Source organism: Macrobrachium rosenbergii, chromosome 50 (genome assembly GCF_040412425.1).
Source record: "Macrobrachium rosenbergii isolate ZJJX-2024 chromosome 50, ASM4041242v1, whole genome shotgun sequence".
NCBI lineage: Eukaryota > Metazoa > Arthropoda > Malacostraca > Decapoda > Palaemonidae > Macrobrachium > Macrobrachium rosenbergii.
Genome location: NC_089790.1, coordinates 34,089,579 through 34,116,078, shown reverse-complemented (window position 1 = coordinate 34,116,078; position 26,500 = coordinate 34,089,579). Strand labels below are relative to the sequence as shown.

The following is a 26,500-nucleotide window of genomic DNA, read 5'->3' as shown; positions in this document are numbered from 1 at the left end:
ATGGAGCAATAAAAAGATTTCTCGTGATCAAGTCCTTCCTTCATATTGTGGCACTCTGAGACCGAATTCTCTATAAACCTAGCACATTAGTAATTTGATTTCCTTTTATTATATTCCCTGTTACTTGTTGCTTTCTGTTTTGTTTTCTACGTTCCTTCCTTTCATCTGCCCACAGATGAATGCATAATTCAGCTTTAAAAATAACAATAATAATAACGGTCATTTAAACTTTAATCTTACATAAGATTATTAGAAAGAAGAATTGATGACAAACCATCTGGAGACGGAAGTAAAGGCTACCTCACCTCATCACAATGACTCACTCTTCAGAAATATTTCAAAGTTCGCCAAACCTGAAACGCTTTCCCCACAGTTTGAACCAAGAGAAAAATAATAAACTTGAATAGAATAAAAAAGAGCAAAAACAGCTACTAAAAGACAATGGCAATGACACCTGAATTTTAGTCGCTATCAGCGTCCAGTACAAAAGTCCTCCTTTTTCGGAGTTTGAAAAAATTCAGACCGAAAAAAGTTCATCACGAACACCATCTGTTAACGAGAACAATGACTCAATATAATGAAAAGAAGAATTCATATCGTATTTTGTCAGTGTGTGAATATAAAGAAGAAACGGAAGTTTTTATGTCACAATTTGCAGCATATCTAAAGCACTTTAAAATTAAGTCAAGGCACAAAATTCAGAGCATACTTGAAGTGCGTAATGCAAAGAAACAATAAAAACTCAGTGCGAATAAATATGAAGATGCAATGCGCATTTAATTCCGAATTCAAGAGAGTAATTGTTGGTAATTGAGGAAAGTGGCTTAATTTGATCCTACGCCCACTGGGTGGCAACAATGACCACTTTTTGAAGAGCAAAGAGAAGCATTACAACTTCACAGCGAAATTACGCCCATGAGCTCAGTCCACAGCCTTGCTCGTGGATGTCACTCATTACTGTTCTCCTGATCCTCTTTGTCAAAAGTATTTCCTTTTTTTTTCTTAGATTCTTTATTATGGCATTTTTTCTCTAATAAATTGGTGGTAATAAAACTTTTTTTTTTTTGTAGGTGGTTGTGTCAACTTCGTGTAGCGATAAAAAGAAGATAAGCAATGTTGCAGTTGGCACAAATTAAAAATTTCTTGAGTTAGATAATATTTATTACGTTTCAACATGCATGCGCTTTATATTACATACATACACACACACACACACATACACACATATATATATATATATACACACACACATATATATATATATATATATATATATATATATATATATATATATATACACATATATATGTGTTTGTGTTTTTTCTCTTTTGAGTCCCTGCAAAGCTGTTGACCTTCCCGTTCTCTCAGAAAGCTATTTGGGAGGAGAATGTCAGTTCCAGGTCTTTCTCCACCCTGGTTGCGAATCACCACAGTCTGCTGACTACCTGGAACTAAATCACCGAGTGATCGACAGCAATGCATTTTTCAAGAAACGGGCTCGAGTCCTTTCTCCTCAGCCTGGCATCGATCCAAGTGTTACTTTAAACTGCTAGACATATGTAATCTGGAAGTTATGTTAATGTAACAGAGTCCCTTTCCCCCCGCCCCTTTAGAGACTGCAGTTTATTTTTTCATTCTGATGCCTCCTGCCTTTGCTCATGGCTGTCAACTTCATTCAAGAGGTGACCATAGCATAGCATGCTATGCTGCAAGCAATGGAATTTTATGCCTTATATCACCATACAAAGTAGTAGGTTAATGGTTGCTCAACAAAGTTTTGTCTGCGCTTGTTCAGGCCAGTGAATTATTTTTAATTAAGAAAAACCAAACGAGGATTGTTTACTTTTCAATTAAGCGTGAGGGTTTCTTTTAAATGTTGTACGCTTACATTTTTAACTTTCAGATTACAAGACATGTCTTTTAAACAGTACAGCTAGGTAAAACTAATCTTTAAAGAACTTTTCTAAAAAAAAAAAAAACCTTCGTATGCAACATAATTACTTAAAGCAATTTTGGCGCTGGCCAGTGGTAGAAATGAGTTCGTTTAATTGGTAGTTGCGTTAGTATTGGGTTGGTCCATAACAGACTTAGTGATGCGTCTGTATATTTATGGTTTGGATTTACAGAAAAAGCAGTTTTACTAAATAATGATTGAGTCTCTCCTTCATATTTCGTGGAAAAAGTTAATCCTTGACAATGCAATATTCACTGATTCTATTTAACTTTGATGCCCGCATACTTAGAAGGCAAGAGTTTAGGACACATAGATTCCTATTCTTTTCAGGGATACGGCTGTCGAAAGGTGCTGAACAGGCATTCTTGCAATTTGTGCTACTGAGAAAAATGGTCTGCTTTCCCAAGTTCATTCCAAGTCATGTACAACCCTGGAAGTGACCTGGAACGTTGGTCTCTCTTCAGAAATTCCAGAAATTCCAGTTTCTCAATGAAGACCCTAGACCATAGAAGGCCTTTCATCATTCTAGACCCTAGAAAGTCTTTCACCATTCTAATGTGCCCTAATCGCTTAAGTTTCGTCAAAAATGCTTCTTGAAAATTTTGATTATGTAAATAAAGGATTATAATTAAATTTACAAGTGTTCGTTCCAGCTTAGAAGAGAAACAGTCATCCCACTGGAACATGAATTATCGAAAGATGCCTATAAGTTAGACCAGGATCCAGAGAAGAACGGGTCTGCTAACGAGCAGGTCAGAATCTGTGCGGGTAGGATAATGAGCTCACGTGAGCCCCCAAACCCCGACTGGGGCTCGGGCTAAGCCAACCCAAATCAAATTTAAAAAGGCCCCTCTATTAATATTTTATTTTTATCCTGTCTCAAAGGATTTCTTTGATAGATATTCATTTATAATATGTGTAGATTCCAGCATATATAATACCAATGCCTCATTTGTACTCCACGCAGCAGATGTCACAATGACTCATTTGCCAACATTTCTGGAACAATTTCTGTTTTAACACAAAAAGGAAAAGTAAATGTCAGTTTGAGAACATGTGTGAGAGATGCATGCATACAAGCATGTCGACGATCTGCCAAACTTAACCTAGATCATGCTATCATTATTACGCTCTTCACATATTTGCAAGAATATAGTACCAACTACATGAACTAAAATTGCAAGATGGAAGTTTTATTTCTGATTCTTCCATTCGTGAAATGTATAGTCAGGGGAAGACAGAATATGGCCTTTCTTAAAAGTTAAATGAAAGTCATTTGAACTAGTTAGGCCAAGAGAAACAGCGCGAGAACTGGATAACAATTGTTATCCACTTCGATTGTGAGTGCAATTGACTCCTTAGGTAAGAAAGGTATATTAAACAGCAGCAATCTGGAAGAAACTGCTAATTTCATTTATGTAGTTGATAGTGGTTTGATATGAATTCTTCTTCAATATATGGCGACAGTATCACGATATGCTTTTGCGAATAATTATGAAGAGCAGAAAAAATTCTGCAGAAAAAGGTAGATACCATGAAAACCATGATGGTAGCAAACTCATGATTTAATTGCCTTTATAGATTTCAAAAGGGAGAAATTCTGTCAGGTAAGTCTCTTATAGACCTTTACGAAATACTAAGTAAATTATATAGCGTTAAATTCATACCTTTAAGGCGATTAAATCAAGATATGTTGGAAAATTTTTTCGTTGCACACGTCAAATGAATGGGTCACATGATAATCCAAACTCGGTGAGTTTTCAGTTTTGCTTGAGAGAGTATTTGTTAGGAAAAGACATTGCAATTAAGACATTACACTGTTAAGTGAAAAAACCCACTGGATTTAAAGAAAACGAATTTGCTAGTGCCAAACAGAACAGTGAATGAACGGAAATTATTGCCAGAAATGTGTCTGATTACCATTTTCTTTAAAAATCTAACCAGTGAACTTGAAATTGAAAATGAAGGCTTAAAGGACAATGTTAGAGAAGAACAGAAACTGACTAAGAAAGAGGAAGGAAAACTTGAAAAATCACTTCCTGACGTAATAGACGAAGAGTCTCTTCGTTGCATTGGCGGCTGTATCGTCAAGAAATCTGCACTGACATATCCTAATTTAGGAGTTTAAACAACAGACTGCAATTTATCAGAAAAATCATGGCCCGAGCACAATAAACAGAGGCGGACTGCATGCAACACCTGATGCTTTCACGTCTCAGTTATCTATTGTGAGAGAGATATTTATTGCAAATCATGGCGAAGCTTCACGGTAAGTTAAAGACTGCATAAAGTCGCTTGCTTCTCAATTAGAATTGTCTGAAGCTGATGATCCCGAAGATGTAATAATTTTTTTAGCTAAAATTTATGTGTCTTAGGATGAATTATCTAAGTAAAGTGATTGTAATAAAGAAAAAGAAAATGAACGAGTGCCAAAGCATGGAAAGAAAATCTATGAAACTAATAAACTTATACTGAACAGATATCAAGAAGTAGTTTGTTCTTATTTTGTTAAATGAATCCATACAATAATACGATGAAAACAGTTTTGTTTTTATCCTTCTTACTGGACATTCTTATACTCTTGGACCTTTAATGATTCATGGCCTTAGTGAATTAGTTTAGCATTTAAGTGAAAAATAAGAAAAGGTCTCAACTGAAGATGAGTTTTACTAAAGGAAACGGATTATTGAAAAAAAAGACCGCATAAATGAGTGGTGCCTGGACATACAAATCTCTAGCGGGGACGGGCTCACGTGACTACCTGCGCCAGGTCTTATTTTCGTTACCACGTTAGCGGACCCGTTCTTCTCTGGATCCTGAGTTAGACAGTCAAATCAGAAAGACAGCGAATTCCAGATCAACAGGCCAGAAGTCCCCTATAATAATAAAATCCGAGTGGATCTTTCTTTTTATGTCCGCCCGGGTAAGGACGGGGTAGGTAGGGCATCGGGAGGGGAAAGGAAGACATGTTACATCCATCCTCCTCCTGCAAACATGTTTGTCCGCCCCGGGTGGGGGCGGAGTAGGTAGGGGATCGGGAAGGTAGGGGAGACATGACACATCCACCCTCCTCCCGCAAATCTGTTTGTCTGCCCCTGGTGGGGGCGGAGTAGGTAGGGGAGGCTGGGGAGACATGACACATCCACCCTCCTCCTGCAAACCTGTTTGTCCATCCCAGGTGAGGGGGGGGGGGGGGTAGGGGATCAGGAAGGGTAGGGGAGACATGACACATCCACCCTTCTCTTGCAAACTTGTTTGTCCATCCTGGGTGGGGGCGGGGTAGGTAGGGGATCGGGAGGGTAGAGGAGACATGACGGGGAGTGCCGGGTTCCAGGGCACCATTGTGCGCGCCATCAAGCTCGTATGAAATAATGTCCAAATTATTGGAATACGTAACAAAAAAAAAAAAAAAGGCTCAATAATCAAGCACCCCGATTTGAATTACTGCAGTGTAATTTGTATTGTTAACCAAAACCTGCGGAAAGTAGCAAAAAGCCGAGTAATTTTAGGTTTCATGTTACTTTCCGTCTGCTTAAAGTACAATCGATAAGACACACACATACATCTATACATAATGAATAAATGTTAATGTGGGAACTTCATTTAATCGAGAGAACTAGCAAAGCCGTTCAGGACAGAACTTCACGGACAGAATCTGTAATATAATTATGATCCTAATTCCTAATAAGCAAATAAGTGATATCCACTTAATGTGAAATTTTATTATAGGTCACACGAGGAGAGTCAGATTACCGATTAATAAACGGGTCGCAGGAATGTTTATTAGAAAAAAATCCCTCTCGCACCAATAACAGGAGAAAAACGTGAACTGGAGTATGGAGTGAATGATTATTAATACTAATAATTCAAACACTTTTCGCCGATGCTTGCAACGGGGATTAAAAGGGCGTGTAATTAAACAAAGCAAGTGATTAATCATAGGATGTAAAATAGTAAAGGTTCTCATTTAGGTCGTTCTTTCTCGTTACCCTAACTTGGCGAATTTGCCTTGTTGTCTCACTTAATTAGCATCATGTTCGTTGCGTAGTTAGCAAAAAATATAGAATGCTATCTTTTCCAATTTACTGCTGAAACACCCTTGCATTTATGTAATAAACAGAGTGATATGTTACAAAAGGATTATTCTGTCCACCGTTTACTTTCCAGAGGAGGAGAGAGATGATAAGCAAAGCATATGCGATGCGCCAGCCAGTACATTTGTCCGGATAAGAGTCGTTAGGAATGACTTCCATAAATCTGTGGATATTTCTCGATGATTTTCACTATTTCTCGTTCTTTGGCTGCTAAGAAGAACTGCCGCGGAATGAACTCATCTGGCTTATTGTATTTATAAAGGATTCAAACAATTTTCATATAGGATTTTGTTCCGTTTGCTCAAAAGCTCGCTGTTTTAGGGAGAAGAAAAGGGACGTGGGTTCATCTATGCAGGCTTTGTTAGAACGGAAGGTTCAAGTGCGATGTTTTACCAATCGTAATCAAGTAGCAAGCAGAAATATTTTCGACAGGAGGTGGGATATAATGGATGCAATATTTTTACACTATGGCTTTTCAAGTGTTCTGACATACTACATTTCCAGGAACTCTCTCTCTCTCTCTCTCTCTCTCTCTCCTATCTTTTTCAATCTCTCGCTTTCTTTATGTCCACCCTTCAATGCTTCCGAAAAGTAACACAGAACGCCTTTTCGATTTTTTTATCTAATTACAAAAGTTTTCTTAGGAATCTTGTCACTTTTTAAACATATTTTCTGAAAAAAGACAAAAAGAAAAAAAAATGAAGAAAATCCCTGGAAATATGGGACAGTTTTGGGAGGAACTCTAACAGCAAACCATAAACAGGGAGGAAGTCGCGCCATTCCCTTCTTACTTGTCGATGACGTCATTTACTACGCTTGCAAACTACGACCTGAAATTGCTGCCATATGTTACCTACCTTCAAACTTTCAATAGCCAATATGTAACCACACTTCTTCTTTTGTGTTTGCATACTGTCACATCATTACGGAAGCAGAAAGAATGGAATGTGCTCTGCAGCCTATTTATAAATGTGTTTGAGGACGGCATCTGACATTAAACAAAAACTTGGAATAAATGTTACAGAGGCGTTTATTGCTAGTTGTCTTCAAATACTAATATTCCTTTCAGTCTATTGAAATTTTGTATTCAATTCAATTTCTACATGTTTAAAATAGTGCAAAGTAAATATGGAGTTACATCTCCACTGCGCTACATTGACAACTCTATCTAGAGAGAATTTTTATTAAAAAAATTGAAAGTGGTCACTATCGTTCGCACATCGTGGAATTTTACTTCCAGGAGAGGTAAGAAAGAGGGGTCTCAGTTAGTGCGTGGCCTCCTTGACCAGGGCCTTGAACAGAAAGGCTATGGCGTTCAGTTACATAGGTAAATAAGGTTTCCTAGGGCAACTAATAGGTTTTTACATTTTGTATGATTTCCCTAGTCCTTTGCAAATATTTTGACAGAGCTCTGACTGAACCTAAGGGAACTTCTCCTTTGACCTGGTACCAAAGAGGACTGATTGACTGATTATGTCTATTAAAACTGGCGTCACAACATCTAGGTTATTGACGCCGTATTAAATTAAATAGAAAACTAAAAATAAATAAACAAGTTTAAAAAGAATTTCATGTAAAATATTCAAAAATATGTATGTATATAATCATATTTGTGCGAATATATTATCAATACTTACATATGCTTTGTATGTATAATCTAAATTTTGCTGAGGAGGCCCGCCTCTCATATAATAATATATAACTGCTCTATATTACAATCCTCACAGAGAATTGTAGCTGGAATAAAATGACCTCCTCTGTCACGCCCCCAGGACAGGAACCTATGACTCAAATTCCCAAGACTGGGACATTCGACCAGCAAATGTCTAACAGTCAAAGACACAGTACAGTCATCGCAAAATTTTCACGGGATATCAAGAACCCATGAGTGAGTCTCGTATGTCCAATCCTCAATCTTCCCACTGGGAATGTCAAAAGAGCGAGGCAGAGCATGCAACTTTAAGTCATTCTTCACTCTGAAGAGGTACAAAAGAGAGGACTTCTCCTTGGGAAGTGAAGCCCACATGCAGCTCACTTACTCTTTTCACTGAGGCCAAGGCTATAAAAAACGATCTTGACCGTCAAATTCTTCAGGGAAATTATGTTCAAGGGTTCAAACAGGGGCATACTTAAATACCTCAGCACCACATCCAATTGAAGTCCAGGGGTCGAATGGAAGGTTTAGGAATCTCGATTTGGAAGGAGCGGATGGCCTCCTTAATATCTATATGCATACCGTCGAAATTTCGGGACTATTATTAATTTTTTAATTTGATGTTATTCCTAATCCGGAGTAGTGGTACAGAAAAGGCAATAGCTTATTTGTTAAATCAAGAAATAAATCTATATGAAACAAAAGAACTTGGGGAAAAGGGCTAATTTGTTACCTTGTGAAACTTGTACTTTTAATTGGTTGGTGACACATGGACTTTATTAGATTAAAAATTCAGCTCATGAACTTCAAACATGCAAAAGATACAGATAAAAAATTTGCAAAGGAAAAATTATAAATGGTTATTGATAATACAAAATCGAGTTGATAGCCACAAAAATCTCTTTTCCACAAAAAAATAGACTTTAAAGGTTCTCAAACCGATGGAGTAGCAACGGGTTATTCTCTCGAACCTGTAGATGTCACAGCTTTATGAATTCTTAAGAAAAGCCTTGGCTGTTTAACTACTTTCGTGCTTTTAAGCATCTTTACTTATCGATGGTTTGTAGACATTACATTATTTGTATTTGAGGAACCTTCGCATTTGGGGCGATTTTACATTAATTCACATTTTAACATCACATATACTTGTGAAGTAGAACAAGAAGCAAAATATCATCTTTGGGTGTTCAAATAAGCAGGCATAAAGAAACATTTGAAAAATACATATGCGGGATTTGGATAAAACTACGGCGGTCTTTCACCAAAATTATTCCAATTTAAAACTTCTTCCCCCTAATAAGATTTTATTGAGAAATCAATGATGTAGCCGATAAAAAGTTGCAAGAAATACTACACCATAATGTCTCTCAAATTAATTTTCGATTTGTTTTCACGAATCCGTTTACGGTAGGTTCACTGCTGAGGCAAAGATCTTTGGTTCCTGTTGACCGTAATTCACGTGTCATGTGTTAATTCACCTATTCGCAGTGTCGTCTGCAATAAGTTTGAGCTAGGTACCGTTGGCTGAGACAAGGAATTCAAGAACAAGAGGTCTCTCTGTTACAATTAGACTTCCTCTTACTAAAAAACCAAGAAGACAACTCTTTTTAACGAGAAACTTCTTTTCACTGACAGGGATTTTAAATTATAGTTTGTTTGTTCAAACAGCCTTCGCCATCTCATTTCAGTCTTTGTTTATAGAAGAAATTATGAAATCGGAGTTAAAGAACTAACATTATTTAGTTTTAATCTAAAGGTATTGGCCAGACCAGCCGGCATTTTTTCTCTGGCTACTTACTGACATACACATATACTGATGAATACGCACCTAAAATAAATAACATATATACCTATATATATATATATATATATATATATATATATATATATATATATATATATATATATATATATATATATATATATATATATATATATATATATATATATATATATATATATAAAACCTCAATGATATTGATATTAAATCTTTCCCTTTGTAACTTTTCATTTCATTAAAATTCGTTCCGAAAAAATGTATACCTGGTCGTTTGTAAATCTTATTTGAAACTTCCAGCAACTGCAAAGTCACTGTAAATTCACCGGGGTTTCTGTCTGCAGAGAGAGAGAGAGAGAGAGAGAGAGAGAGAGAGAGAGAGAGAGAGAGAGAGTCAACTTGTAAACAAAAAGTCGAAAGACTAATGATGTTGGTGAAGATGAAGATAGTGACGATGATGATTAGGCACTCCCCATCATCACAGCCCAGACACCACCCGTGCCACTGGTTTGGGCCAATTCCCAGTCCATATTTCAATGTTCAGGGCGTATACAGTCCCACATAAACTTGCAATGAATAATCAACAGTTTCATCTGTATGCGAGTGAAATTTACGCTTCACCCCTTCTCGTAATTACTTTATTTGATGTGTAGAGAACGGAGTCCCACTGAATGGGAAGTTGCCGGGGGAAGGGACGCCAGTTATTCCTGGGGGAAGGGGCTATAGTAGTTGCCTAGGGATGGGCCCTCCCGGGGGGGCGGGGTGGGGGGGGGGACTCCTGATGGGTCGGAGTGCGTAGGACAACGCAAGGGGAGACTTTAGCAAATTGTAACGGAATGGGGTGTTTATGTTGTCGTAATGACCGAGACCGGAAAACTTATTTTCGTGGTTCTTTTTCGGGTTTATGTTGCTGAGATTAGCAATCAAAAGTATGTCGAGCTTGGAGGTTTTCAAGCTCGGAGGTTTCCAAAGTAAAAATTATCTCTGCTTTTATTTTCACTTATAATCGTTTCTTCTGAAATTGCACATTCCATCAACTAGCAATAAAAGAAGTTCAAACTCGTTGATCAAAATGACCGTGTCAATAAATGTTTTTGTTCATGCGACTGCCGCGTAAGTTTTAGCAAGAAGTCTCCACTTTTATGCGCTGTAGTAAATTTATCATCGACTCTGTGAAATTCCGCCTCTTCAGTCTTCCTTGGGTTTGTCTTCCACAAATCTCCACTCGTCCCCAGCCTCCCTTGTCACAGTTCTTTATCCAAGTAGGTCTCGGTCTACCAACTCAGCTGGAGCCCACAGGGGACCAGCCGACTTCTGCACAAGGGCTGTATCGGAAGCTGTATCGGATATTTTACATAGTTTCATGGGCCAAAGAAAAAATTTTTAACTGTAGCAATAATATTTCAATTAAAGCCAAAAAGTTACCTATTTGGATATTTTTTGTAATCAGCAAGTTTGATGATTCATAACCAAAGAGAGACATGACAGTTTCAATACGACACCGCTTTGCTTATATTGAGGAATCATAAAATAAAAAAATAAATAAACCTCGGTAATTAATCTGACAGAGTAAATAGCTTAACTGCATAAGACAACTGCAAGCAATTAATGTTTGTTTTTTATTAATTTTACCTGATTTACGCAAATTTTACAAATGTTTTCAAAAATTGGGATTTTGACGAATTTTGTGACGTACGATAAGAAAAATAAACATGCACCAAGAAAAGATCTCACCAAAATCGAGAAAAGAAATTCAAATGAATCTGAATTTAGTCTGCACCTTTCTATACAGCTCTGGCAACTGGAGTTTTGAGTTGTAACCGAGAGTTTCGTACAAGATTAAGGGACGATGAACTAGATCTTAATGGAAAATACCAGGCGTGATGTTTTGTTGTCATCTGGACCAGGTTTAATGGCAAACAAACGCTCTGTACATTTTACGTTTGTATCACACTGCTATTTACAAGCACACCGCCCAGTTCACCTCTGTCTTGTGCTCACTCTCTCGATTCCTGGATGTTGCAGCCGCTCCTTTTCAATACTTCTTTTAATTCATCTGCCCAACCCTTTCTATGTCTGCCTCTCCGCTTTCTTCCTACAAGACCAAACCATCTCAAAACATTATGACCCGCTCTTTCGCTTATGCTAACCCTTTTACCTTTCTCTCTCTCTCTCTCTCTCTCTCTGTATAAATATGTGTGTATATGCATACGTTATATATATATATATATATATATATATATATATATATATATATATATATATACATATACATATACATATATACATATACATATACATATAGAGAAACCTGTTCGTTGGTGTCCGGACAACTCGGTACCAGACAATTTGGTACCGGACAATTCGGTTCCAGACAATTCAGTAACGGAAGGCTTTTAACTAAACTACTCATTTGAATTGAGAATATAGAATTTAGGCCAAAGGCCAAGCGCTGAGACCTATCATGTCATTTATCACTAAAAGAGAAATTGATAGTAAGAAGGCTTTAAACGTGTAACAGGAGGAAAACCCCGCAGTTGCACTATTAAACAATCTTTAGAGGGTGGAAAGTCAGATGGAAGAAAAAGAATATAAACGGAGTACAGTAAAAGGAACGAGAGAGGTTGCAGCTAAGGGCCGAGGGGAAGCTGCAAAGACCCTTCAGTAATGAGATATGAAACGATTATTCTAAGTCAAGTGGTGATGATCTATTCATTTGTATATTTTCGGCTTATTTTAAAGCATAGCATTGTTACTGAGGTCAATTATTTATTTTACTGAATTTTAATATTAGTTATCAGCCCATGAGGAATGGGATGGCCACTTACAAGTTTGAAAATTTGAAAAAGTGAAGAAATCGGTTGATAACGAAAACTACGTTTACCATAAACAAAGAAAATGCTGGTGGTTCAAAAATATAGTGGCGTTGTGAAAATCGCTCGTGCAAAGCTCGACTTCATACAGACAAACATTTTGAAATACCGCAAGTTTTAACATTTTTTTTTTTGTTTTAGTATTGTGTTCAATAATAAATGCAAATATTCATTTTGTCAATTTATTTTATTTTATTAAACAAGAATTTTAATAGCAGTTTAAAATTTTCTAAGCATTATAATTTCTCTTCTTTTTTACCACTGATAATTAAACAATATGTATACATTGTGTGTTTGTCTTTATCTTTTTAGTAGTATTAGTGGTACCGAATTGTCCGGTACCGAATTGTCTGGTACCAAACTGTCCGGCACCGAATTGTCAGGTACTGAATTGTCCTAGCGCCCTGTTCCATACTCAGAGCTGGCTCCAAAAGGTGATACTCATCCAGTTTTCTACCTAGTATTCTGGGATGAGGGTACTAGTCTCATGCCTTTTCCATCGCTGGCTGCAACCCGCTAATGAGGTTAAAGATGTCCAATGGGTTTTATTAGATTCTGCTCATAATTGTAGTTCTAGCCTGAGAATCGACCTCTGGCTATGTCACTACTCAGGCATGCGGGCTACCCTTGTGTCATCAGCCCCATACATACATACATACACATGAATAACACACAAGTACAAATGAATGGATCTCTTTTTCCAGAGGAAGCAAGTGGTTCAGGTACAAACAAAGCAGAGGTCACTGTCACATTCATCTTTCAATTGAATCACGTATAAGTTTCCAGTGTAAACTCCTTCATAAGCCTCATGAACTGTGCCATTGTCTTCTTATGTACACGTGCGAAGACACAAATGATAAAGATCAAAAGTGAAACAGAAAATAACAGATCTGTCAACCTCTGTACATTTTAAAACAAAGAGAGAGAGAGAGAGAGAGAGAGAGAGAGAGAGAGAGAGAGAGAGAGGAGTGGGGATGGGCCGATGGGGGTGATGAGCGGGTGGGCAAGACCACCCGATATGCCATATGCAAATGTTATGTCCAACCAACCAGGAAAGTTTGGCTATACAGAGGGAGTTTTAGAAGACACATACCTGGAGATAAGATTTTTGTTTTGGGGAAAACTCTCCAAACTTCCTCGAGACATGGAATGGGTCTATGAACATGGCCTTATAAGCCATGGGATTACATGCTATGGCTTCATTAAATGTGGCGCCCTGGCGAGTTGGATTTCGTTATATATATATGTAGGGAAAGATTTTAGGAGATATGCTTCTGGAAATTTCTAAAAGAGTGGGGAGGCTCCTTTCTGGGATATCAAATTTATAACGAGATGGCCAATTTTCTTTCCATGAATACTCAGTGGAAATCTGTTACCCCTCATTAAATTATATATCGCAATGATAATCACACTAATTTTTGGGAGTAACATGAACGTCTGTGACGAAACTGATGATTTTGAATAAATAGAACTAATGCCATGTAAGAAAGCCAAAACGCTATATCCAAGGTATCAAATAATATGCTATTAACCACAAGTATTGGTTGGTTCGTAAGTTTTATGGTAAGTTAACATCAAACTTTATTCTCACAAGTCTCCGCGGAGTCATTGACAGTTGTGATTCTTAAGAGAACAAAAAGATGAAAACATGAGGGGGGGAGGAATATATGAATGTGAAGGATGGAGCAATTAATATCACAGCAAGGGAAGGGGAGGAGGAGTCTGCAGAATGATCTGCATAAAACGTAACTGGTAGTACTGAAATATTTTTAAAGACATAAATGCTACTAAGTCTCTCTCTCCCAAGAGGAAATCGGCACAGTGATAAATAACTCAACAATGTAACCTGACTACTTCTTCCTAATAATTTGTAATCCTCAAGCGCTGTAAAAAGAAATAACGAAAGCCATTATATCGCACACGTCGCGAATCAATAAAGAGTAATTTCATTACAAAACCTTCAAACAAGCCGTTACCTGGCCGGCACTAAAGCTGAACAGCGAGAGCTACCTCGTACAATCTACCGGCCGCTTCTTTAATTAACACATCCTCACCATTAGCCAAATAAGGCTTTCTTCAAGCAATATTCACGGTAACTCAACTGAACAATCAAACGTTAATGATTACCAAATTCCTGATTCAAGCAGGAAAAAAAATATTTTTAGTGTAACTTTTCTGAAACTTCCAAAGTAATCCAAAATGCTGAAAGATCTATAGGAAAGGAGCATATGTTGTCAGATACGAGTATGAATTCTAAATTTCTCTTGGAAAGGGACGCCTCATGTGTTACGAAATGATGAACTACCTAAACCAACCTCTGATTATCTCCGGTGCTCCACAATGAAAAGTTCCGGATCAAGTACTTTCGTCCGCACGATAAGTAACAACGACTACAGCATTAAAAGCTAAGTTTAATACCTATTCACCGACAATTCTCGGGTTTCAAAAGTATCAGACTTCCGAAAAACTGCAACTAGATACTGTAACTGATTACTGGGGGCAGGGAAACAAAGCCGTCATTTATAAAGGCAAAATCAGAGACCTGCACTTACATAAAAATCGCGAGAGCTCATTCAGAATTCTGACATCGGCAGTCAGTAACTTGTAGTCATCACCTCTGAAGGTCTAATTAGTCTGCACGAAAGAATCGTGGCAAACTAAGAACATCAATAATAATGAGAACTATACTCCCACAATACTACCCAGAGAGTCGACTTGAATAATAACACATGTAACACAACTATCGAAAACAAACAGTACACGTGAATAATCAAAACATTTAATATAGGGACCTTGATACAATGCGTACATTGTCGTTCATTAGATGGATGACAAAACATTGCTTAGCAACATGATTTCTCCATCCTACAAACTACAACCAAACTGGACGGTTTGAAGAAATGCAGCTTATCTTCTCGAATGACCTTTTTAATCGCAGCGGACATGAAGCAATGAAACTGTGTAGTGCCCACCTTATGCATGAATGCTGAAAGATATTGTAAATCTACAAAATAGGAAGGGAAAAATGTAATTAAAACCGAAGACCTTTGCCCTTCAGTTCCACAAAATTCCTAGATGCTTTCTACTCACAACTTCGAAACTGTGATAAACCAGCTGCCAATGTTCGTGCTTTATTATTTTCTCTCCTAGCATCTCGACTGTGCAATATATCTTCACAGGTGCATACCTGGAAGGGGAAAAGTGAGAGGCTTCTGGCAAATCTGGTGATCCTAACGAAGGAATCACTTCGAAGTCAATCTGTTATATCATGTCTAATTACAACTAATACCCACACAATGACTGTCAATTGCTGATCCCAATTATGGCCTCGACGAAATAATCCCCAACAAAGTGAGATGGAAATAAATATAGAGGTATCTCCACTATGTCTCTATTAATGTCTTTTTATTGAAGTGTGAGTAAAAGTTCTGGAAAAAGATTGAAAGTCAGTATTCCATGGGAGAAAAAACTGTTTCTTTATTCTCGACTGCATTATTCATTCTCTCTCTCTAATCATGCGTTACTTTCAAATAAAAATTTAAGGTTATTATTCAACTCTCCGTCCCTCTCTGATAACTTAACCTGTTACATAGTAAGCGGAGGAAGAATGGCCAGACCCATTTGACGAGAAGGACAATAAAACCGAGCTTTTCCAAATAAAAGTATGGACGGATTTATTTCTTGCTGGCCCCTAAACAATCGGTCTTTATTAGCCCTCTCCCTCTCTGTGTTGGAAAGTTAAAATCCGCTACACTCGACAACATTTGTTCACTTATCACTATCCTCACCCCACCATATACCTACCCCACCGCATCCTGAGCCAGCGCAACCGCTATCTGGCGCGGGTCTGTGGTTATTCGACCATCGCGCCCTAAGTTTCGGTATCAGGACGAAAGGTCTACCCTACCGTGAGGCAGATAGCCGGTTGTTTATCAATCCTATTCAAAGAAGAACCAAGAGGGAGATATAGAGGCAGACCTTTTTGTCCATCTTTTATTGGATGATGAGGGTCAAGCTTTTCTTGTGAGAGATGGAGCCGGGGCTATTTGCCCTTTGCATTATCTGGCATCTCGAGTCGAATAATTTGTTACGTTATTCCGCTTTAATAACAAGAATGAAGTCATTCAAGATGTATATTGGACATAGTGGGGTCTTTGTCATCATTTTCTGACGTAAAAGCTTGGTTACAAAAACGGAAGGGATGTAATTTTACGGATGAAGAAAATGTGGTATTCCATGCGACGTAATGGTCATATTTAAATGACTAAATGTATGTTGTATTTACATAAGCACTTACGCACATATAAATTTATATATGTGTATGTGCATATATAAACTTATATATGACTTTTGTATGTGTGCATACTACAAACGTCCTTTAATATCCATATGAAATAATATATTTTATATATGTTGCCGAAGGAATTTTTAGTTGATAATAAGTATGAACCAACGAAGGACAAGAACTCAGGACTACAGTGGACGCCTTTATATATGGTATATATATATATATATATATATATATATATATATATATATATATATATAGTTTATAGTCCAATATATATATTTATATATATTATACTGTATATATATAAATGCAACTCCAAAATGTGCAACAAATTAGTTTGAGTAAATCCATAAAGCAGCATAGTGTGGAATACCATATTTCCTTCATCGGTAAAATTATATCCTCTGCAGACTTTGATAAAAACTCTAAATATCCCGTAAATAACAGTCTGTGTATTGCCTTGTGGAGGCAGTCATATTCAAATGACCATACTGCAAGCAGATAAAGTATTCTGTATAAATTTCCTCAATAAAAGACAGAAATGGGGGCCCTCTTTCCTTTTAACTGTAATTTACCATTCTTCTATCGATAGTTTGTCATTTCTACTTCCTTATCTAGATGTAAAAAGGTGTGTTTCTATTCTGAAGATCTCGTTCCTTTACCTAGATGCCACAATAAGTCAATGTTTTACCTACATGCCAAAATGTCATCTTTTGCTCAATTTCTATTTTATTAGCTACAAATAGTACTGTGACATTTCATTACCTGGCAGATGCAACGTGCAGAACTCCGAAGTACTGGAACCTACTATAGACTGTGAACCATCACTTGTCTCTGGGACGCTGAGTACACAGAAGTACAATAGGGTCACTGAAGTGCCATCGAAATGTTCAGGAAGTCAGATTATTGTCTACCCCGATACTTCTTTCTCTTGAGGCATTTTAACACTGAAATTCTGAGAGATTAACAATAGGTACTCGGTCGATACAAGTGGCATTTTCTGAAAAGAAAAAAAATGCTTGTTTATTCACTAAACCGTAAACACGCACGATTACAATTTAGGTAAACTACACTTTATCTCATGAGAGAGAGAGAGAGAGAGAGAGAGAGAGAGAGAGAGAGAGAGAGAGAGAGAGATACTGTTTATATTTTTATAATCATTTAAATTTTTATTGAGAAATTTCATGTCATTAATTTCGTGAATTCAGACTCTAAGCTTTTCTATTTATATTTTACCAAAAAAAAAGTCATCTCTCATAGTTGTTCGTAATCATCATCGTTACCGATCTCCAAAATTTTTATCCATTAGCCTGCATTTATCGTTCGAGCTTCAGGACGGTACGTAACGTCCCGAGAGTCGGAACTTGGCGACGCAACCCTTTCTTACATTACCGTCATTTTTGACATGGTTAGTTCATTACTTGAAAAAATCAAACCTAAAAGTTACAGACTGAAACGTGAGTTTTTTCACACCTTTGTCTGAACGTAACATCAAAAGTCTCATGGATCATCGATCAGTTCGCTATTGACAAACCTTCCACGATTAAAATAAAACTGCAAAGGTTACGTGGGCGGTGGTGGGATAAAATGTAGCATTTACTTCTTTCGTAATTTTAAGTATTTTGTAACAGGATACCTTCCATTCACCTTTTACATACGTTAATGAAACTTTCATATTTTCCCATTCTATTTGTTCGAAAATCTTGCATGTCATTTATGTTTTTAACCTTTCATATATATATATATATATATATATATATATAAATATATATGTATATATATATATAAATATATATATATATATATATATATATATATATATATATATATATATATATATATATATATATATATATATATATATATATATATATATATATATATATATATATATATATATATATATATATATATATATATATATATATATATATATATATATATATATATATATATATATATTATATGACAATATATATATATATATATTATATATATATATATATATTATATATTCAAGCTGACAAAATTTGCTTAATATCAAATTGACGCTCCCTTATATAAATCATCGGGGATATTGAGGATAAAAATTTCATATATTTGTAGCTTCATGATTGTATATAAATATGATAAAAATTTCATATATATATATATATATATATATATATATATATATATATATATATATATATATATATATATATATATATATCACTATTTTGAAACGGATGCTTCTGCAATAAGTAAAAGAGACATAACCGAATTTCTCACCTATAACATAAAACCGACTCTATTCTCTCCAATGTAGGATAAGGCTTGAATAAGAGAAATACAATAGCAGTCAAATAACATTTTCAATGCATCACGTCAATGTGTTCTTTTAAAAACATGATACAAAATTAATCAAGGATTCCTACTTATCGCTTTCATCGTGATCCCCGTCTGTGAGAAACTTACTAATGAATAGGATCGACGACTCATTCAGCATCATTTACGTCACCATATCTATCATTCTATTCTTTCATCATTACGGTTGAGTAATAATTAAGACATCTGTCAATCGAGTGGCAATTCCATCGTTTTATCTCTTCATAACTCAGGTGTAATAATCAAAACCTTCCACGCGGCGTCATTCTCACAAATATGCCCGTTCATAATGAAGGTCCCCTACTCATCGAATGTTAACCGCATACATATTTTATTCGGAAGTAATGAAGGTGAAATGCTAAACAACGCGTTTTACTAATCCCTTGTTATTTGACTTCGATTAGCACGTTTATACTTATGATGCCGTTCTGTTGTACAGACGCGTCTTATCACCATGATAGATAAGTAAAAAATGCGCCGAAGTTTCCTCGGCGCAATCGAGTTTCTGTACAGCCACTAAAGCCTATAATCAAGGCCACCGAAAACAGATTTATCTTTCAGTGGTCTCGGTATAATGCTGTATGAACCGCGGCCCAGGTAACTTTAACCACTGCCCGGTGGTGGCCTATCCTATAACGTTGCCAGAGGCACGATTATGGCTAACTTTAACCTTAAATCAAATAAAAACTACTGAGGCTAGAGGGCTCCAATTTGGTATGTTTGATGATTGGAGGGTGGATGATCAACATATCCATTTGAAACCCTCTAGCCTCAGTAATTTTTAGGATCTGAGGGCGGACAGAAAAGTGCGGACAGAAAAAAGTGCGGACGGACAGACAAAGCCGGCACAACAGTTTTCTTTTTAGAAAACTGATAAAGGTGACTAACATATGAAGGACGTCGCTCAGTTTACTCCAAACCAGATACAGCCCAGTAAAATAAACAGCCTACTTTACCTGCAGGCAAATGTTATATCTACTCCTGGGAGTTTCGTTTGATACGAAAAATCTGCAACGCGGGGCTAATTCTCTGTGAAAATCTTGATGTGTGCCAGAGGTACACGTAGGTAGATATACACAAAAACTACACTACATAATCTTTACATGTACACGTTTCTTTAGAGGTAATTAATACGTAATAGTAAACACACAAATGTGAGTACCCGAAAGCGCAGTTACGAGGGAATGAACCACAGAATTCTTGATTTAAATTATTTTGTATACTTCAATACACAGCCCAGATGAGAGACATATATAGATGACACACAAATTATATATATATATATACATATATATATATATATATATATATATATATATATATATATATATATATATATATATATATATATATATATACACAGACAAATATAAAACATGTATGCGTTCAACTGCACAACGCACACACACACACATCCAAACACACACACACGTATATATATATATATATATATATATATATATATATATATATATATATATATATATATATATATATATATATATATATATATATATATATATATGTGTGTGTGTGTGTGTGTGTGTGTGTGTGTGTGTGTGTATGCGGGAGCGAACTTGTTAACGCACATAAACATTCATATATTTGCGCATCTACTTAAACGTATTTATAAATACATTATGCCGCTTATAAATCTGATAATGAACTATAAGTGAGATTTTGCATCACCCATTGTTATCCAACCTACAGTATTTTCAAATCCATTAGCAGGTAAATAAATGATAAAAATAATCCAGCAAGCATCACGACGCCTGTTAAAGCATTTGGCTAATGACCCTCGTCGTTTGATGGCGTTAAACGGGTAATGCCCTTTAAGCCCAATCTCGCTCACGAATCTAATGCGAAACCGACTTTATGATCGAATTCACTCGAAAGAAACGGAAGGTTAAAAAAAAAAAATCACCACACATTACGTGGCGGACGAAGTCCTCCCCCACCCCCAACCTCCTCCCCCGCAGTAATCGTGTCTCTAAAATAAGTCTAAAGGCTTGTTAATCCCGGCCTAATCCATGTTAAATCCATGGTAAATCCATTCGCGGGTCGAGTATCTCTAATTGACAGCAATTGATTGATTGCAGGCTGATGCACATTGATGATGAAATCTATCGTAAGTGATCCCAACCCTCTCCTTCCCCTACTCCCCTAAGAGTAAGCAGAGGGGAGATATGACCCCAGCTGAGGAGGAGGAGGAGGAGGGGAGATGGATCCCACCCCTCACTCCTTCCCCTATACCCTTTCGGTGAATGTAGAGTTTGGGATATGGCCCCATCTAGAGAGTACCAGGGGGAAAGGATCCAAAGCTCATCTTCCCCTGGACTACCTCACATACGTGTGGGAGTAGGGAGGGACACATTATGACTTTAATTGCTAAGTAGGAGGGGGAGGGGGATGAACCCCCATTTCCCCAAGCCCCACCAATGAGTAGAGGAGTATGAGGGGAGGAACGACGTCTCTTCCCCATGTCCCATACAGGGGTGTTGGGAGAGGGAGGTATCTGAGAGTTCAATAAGCAAGGAGCATGAATGAGAAGAATCGATAGCGAATAAACTTAAAAGTTATAGAGAAAGTAAGTTAATGGTTTATTAAAACAGTAAAGAGAAAAATAAATAGAAGCAAGAGTATTCAAAAATGATATTACGAACGAGCAAACACGAAATAGGAAAAATTAGAAATACCCGAAAACTGAGCTACTTTTTATGAGGATAAATATCAAGGAAGATGATAATTTATGAATACAGAATTAGACTGCTGAGCCAGGAACGGTTGGATTCAAGAAAGCGTGGAACGAATAAGCATAAACGATGCTTGGAAGTTACAAGCATACATCATTTCTGACCACAATAGGCAGAAAGCATCTTTATTTCGTGCTCGGAAGTCAGTGCAACGCATGTGCCTACCAGATCTCAACTTCAAGCATATTTTCAGTAGAAAAGTCTCCAACATGTCAGTATAGGTACATACGCGTAGATGAATTTAATTGAAAAGTGATGATAGTTTAAATGTAAATGTAACTGACAATTGAATACATTTCAGTCTTCAAGTGGCCTGAACGTTTCCTAGATGTTTGGGGGTTTCATGCACACAGCATGCCAGAAAACCTTTACATTGTTACTCAGAAGTCAGTGACACAAACAGGCCGACCCATATGTGCATATTTTATAGAAAGCTATTCTCACGCCAGTGTATACAACATTATATACATACTTTTTCTCGTGATATACAATATACGAATGCTAACGCCACTGACAATTAAATGAAACAAGTTCCAGCCTTGTCATAGCTGGTATTGCTATGTGCTTCTAACTCCCAAGCAACTTGGATGCAAGTTCCCACCAACTGAGGGCTGACATATACTCTCATTTAATTGCCAGTTGCATTACTACAAGCAATTTGTATATTTATATATATATATATATATATATATATATATATATATATATATATATATATATATATATTATATATATAGACTCAGACTCACACCGAGAACGAACCTCGGTTTCCCCAGTGACAGGCCAAGGTGGTAGCATTGGACCTACCAAAGTCATAAAAGAAGTTGGAACCTAAGTACTCCGTACCTGAGGTTTTTCCGGGGCAGTCTTCTGAAGCTTAACATACGATCAAATTTTACCCAACTTCCCGAATCTTCAGTTAGCCAGTCGCTACCATTTCACTCGAATTCCCCTTTCACCATGAGGTATGATAGAATTAATGAACACACGAGCACGTGTTTAACAGAAATAATTTCTGACTCACACCGTGAACGAACCCAGTGTGAGTCATAAATTTATTTCTGTGAACACGTGCTCATGTGTTCAATATTTTATATATATATATATATATATATATATATATATATATATATATATATATATATATATATATATATATATATATATATATATATATATATATGTGAAGATAAAAAGGCCCATACGACACTGTATGAACGTTTCAACCATTTATTTCGAGCATTTCCTTCTGTGCCCCTGTTCACTGGTATTTTACCAGTGAACAGTGAACAGGGGCACAGAAGGAAGTGCTCGAAAAAATATGGTTGAAACGTTCATACAGTATTTTATGGGCCTTTTTATCTTCATATCATACTGTTGTATTACAGTAAAAGACACACACACACACACACACACACACACACACACACATATATATATATATATATATATATATATATATATATATATATATATATATATATATATATATATATATATATATATATATATATATATATATATATATATATATATTAGTTTATCAACATGTAATTACTGGTATAGTGCCAAAATATTGTTTAATTTGTTCTCTCTCTCCTGTGTGCGGGTGATATAATTAAGAAAATTAGCGAATATGAACGTTATCGTTCCTTTTCTTTCTTTCACTAAGGCTCTGATCCTATGTCTACCTTTATCTTTTACATAATCAATAATGATTAAATATAAAAAAGAATATAATGGGACACTAGCAGGTTCATATAATGAGAAAAGTGCGGAATCTGTTTTAAATTACCGGAAAGTGGTTTCCGTAAGATTATAGATAATATTTTCATAATCAAATCTTTATTAACAAGATTGAAAGAAATGCCAATTCGTTCACTTTTTCACCTTTTAAGTCAAAGCTAACTTTTCCAGTAGCCTGTTATTATTATCATAAACGTCTGAGGGACTTTTTTTTTTATAGTAGCCGCTGTTGTGTGCTTAGAATATTAATTATTATTTAATCGGTCATATTACCTACTTTAGGCGCATAAATACATCTTTTGTGTAAGACTAGAAATTTATTAACCAATTTTTTCCATACGACCCCAGTGTCCCAAAATTATATCAGCAAATCAAAATAACTTAACATATAAAATTTAATATGTAAAGAGATGGTCTCTAAATTAAATAATATTTCATTACACAGAGCTTTGTCCAGTTGTCAAACTTTACGGAATAATCGCTCTGCTTTTCAACTCTGTTATATCAAAATAACAATCCCATAAATAGTTAACTTGTTTGCGCATTTTAAGTATTTACAACAAGAGGATTGAATCTAATGGCCTTTTGTTACATCCAATATTACATTTGCTAATCGCATTCCGTTTGGAAGAGATCACGGGCTTTGCTCTCTCTCTTTCTCTCTCTCTCTCTCTCTATAAATTGCAGCTGCGATAAAAAGGATTAGGCCAAGAACGCTCTCATAAATATATACAATTTAAGGAAAATTCGATTGGATAAGTACAATAATTAAGTTGTTAATATATGCTAACTATGAAAGAAAATCCAAGTAAATGACACAAGATATAATGAAAAGGACAGATTATACAGGTAAAGCCTTATAAATATATCTTATAATGTGAAAGGATAAATTGTTCAAAATGGCACTGGATGCGACAGGTATCTTGCAGAATGACTTTTAGTTCCTTAACGAGAATACGATGTGAATGAAACTGGATAAAGATATATTTTTTATCATATCTAGGTTCCACAATACCAATATATGAGGCGTTCAAGATTAGATTTCTTTGAAGCTCACCAAAATTAAATTATACAAAGGGAAAGTTCATAAGAAGACCTTTCTATTTAAGATTACACTGTTTCTGTTTAAGCTTTGTCCTCTTTTACGATAACTGCTGTAAATCTCCACTATAAAAGCCTTAAGAAAATCAAAGACCAACGGCAAGGGATCTCTGATGTCGTTTTTAGCTCACGAAATTGGGCCTTTACCTGAAGGAGGCCGTCGACCCTTCTTTTTAATGAAATAGGGTTACAAGGGATAAGGACAACACAGGGAACATGAGAGAATTTCAAAGCCTTTCATTACTGGGAACGAAACACGATTTCACTGACAAGGGAAATGAAGAGGTTTTTCTGATTTCACAGGAGTAAATCATACAACCCGAACTCAAATTTGTGGCGCAGTATATTCTGATTGTTTAAGTTAACATATTTCTGAACCCTTCCGATTAATCCCATTTACAAGTTTAATCTGTTGTCCCCTGTATGGTAATTGAATACGAACTCTTAGCTTCTCTGTGAAGTTTCTCACGAATCATTAAAATTTATCCGCCAGTCTCTGCATGTTATATTTCACTGTCATAGCTGGGGGTTGGCGCTTATTCTCTATTTTCATGGTTATTTCAATTGGCACATGAATACGTGAGCAAGTTATTTCATGCTGGTAAGTCGGGGACTCTAAAGGGTAACTTTATAACAAAACGTTCACATATAAGCCCTTTAATTATTATAATCTCGGCTTCTGTGCCCTATTTTCTTATATATTTAAGCATCTACTTCATTAGCGTCAAACTACTTGGTTTATCAATGATTTGAAATGTATCCATACCTGTCTCTCGTTCCCTTTTTCTTAAATCAAAATTGCCTCTCCATTAATGACTCCGTTGATCTCGCCCTGAACATCAGAAAAGTTTCTTAGCGATTACAATGCATCTGTTGGGCCTTCACTCTAAAACATCTCGGTTTTTTCCCGCTTGTATATCCGGGCCTTCTCACACTTGAAGCGAGGCAGCCTCTCGCTGACCTAAGCTATTACAAATTCCTGCTTGTATCTTGCTATAGATTTTTTGTGCTGATCTCGGATATTTTTATATTTATCATTATTCACACTGTCGGAGATGAAAAAAAGCCACATGTTTCCAAGCAGTCTTACACTGGAATACAGTGCTTATAGAACAGTAAAGAATATAGCCTACAGTTTAGGACAAAGGGCAAGCAATGGGGCCTATGAGGTCATTCAGCGCTAAGAGGGAAATTGAGAGTAAAAAGATTTGAAAGGTATACAGGAGCAAAAAAAAAAAAATAAACTTTAGTTTAACCAGACCACTGAGCTGATTAACAGCTCTCCTAGGGCTGGCCTGAAGGATTAGACTTATTTTACGTGGCTAAGAACCAACTGGTTTAGCAACGGGACCTACAGCTCATTGTGGAATCCGAACCACATTACACCGAGAAATGAATTTCTATCACCAGAAATAAATTCCTCTAATTCTTCATTGGCCGATCGGAGACTCGAACTCGGGCCTAGCAGAGTGCTAGCCGAGAACTCTATCGACTCGTCCAACGAGGAACTGTGTAGCAGGAGGACCATCTCGCAGTTGCACTATGAACCAACTGTAAGGAGAGGGTGGAAAGTAAGATGGAAGAAAGAGAATATGAACTGAGGTACAGTAAGAGGAATGAAAGGGGGTCCAGCTAGGGGTCGAAGGACGCTGCAAAGAACCTAAAGTAATGCTGACAGTGCACCGTATGAGATGCACTGACAGCACAAACCACCGCCCACACCCCGGGGCACTATACAGCCGAATGTAACAACTAAACAAACAAACCAGGCGACTACAGATTGCATATATCTCATCTAATCGCTCGTTAATTTATATATATATATATATATATATATATATATATATATATATATATATATATATATATATATATATATATATATATTAT

General features: G+C 36.4%; 1 long non-coding RNA gene across 1 annotated transcript in view; it reads right to left on the bottom strand.

Annotated features, from left to right (window-relative positions):
- Positions 1-26,500, bottom strand: part of LOC136832895 (uncharacterized) — a 72,928-nt gene that overhangs the window by 22,926 nt on the left and 23,502 nt on the right. Inside the window, exon 2 of the long non-coding RNA XR_010851354.1 lies at positions 17,409-17,643. This is a non-coding gene — a long non-coding RNA (uncharacterized lncRNA). The remainder of the gene's footprint in view (positions 1-17,408; positions 17,644-26,500) is intronic.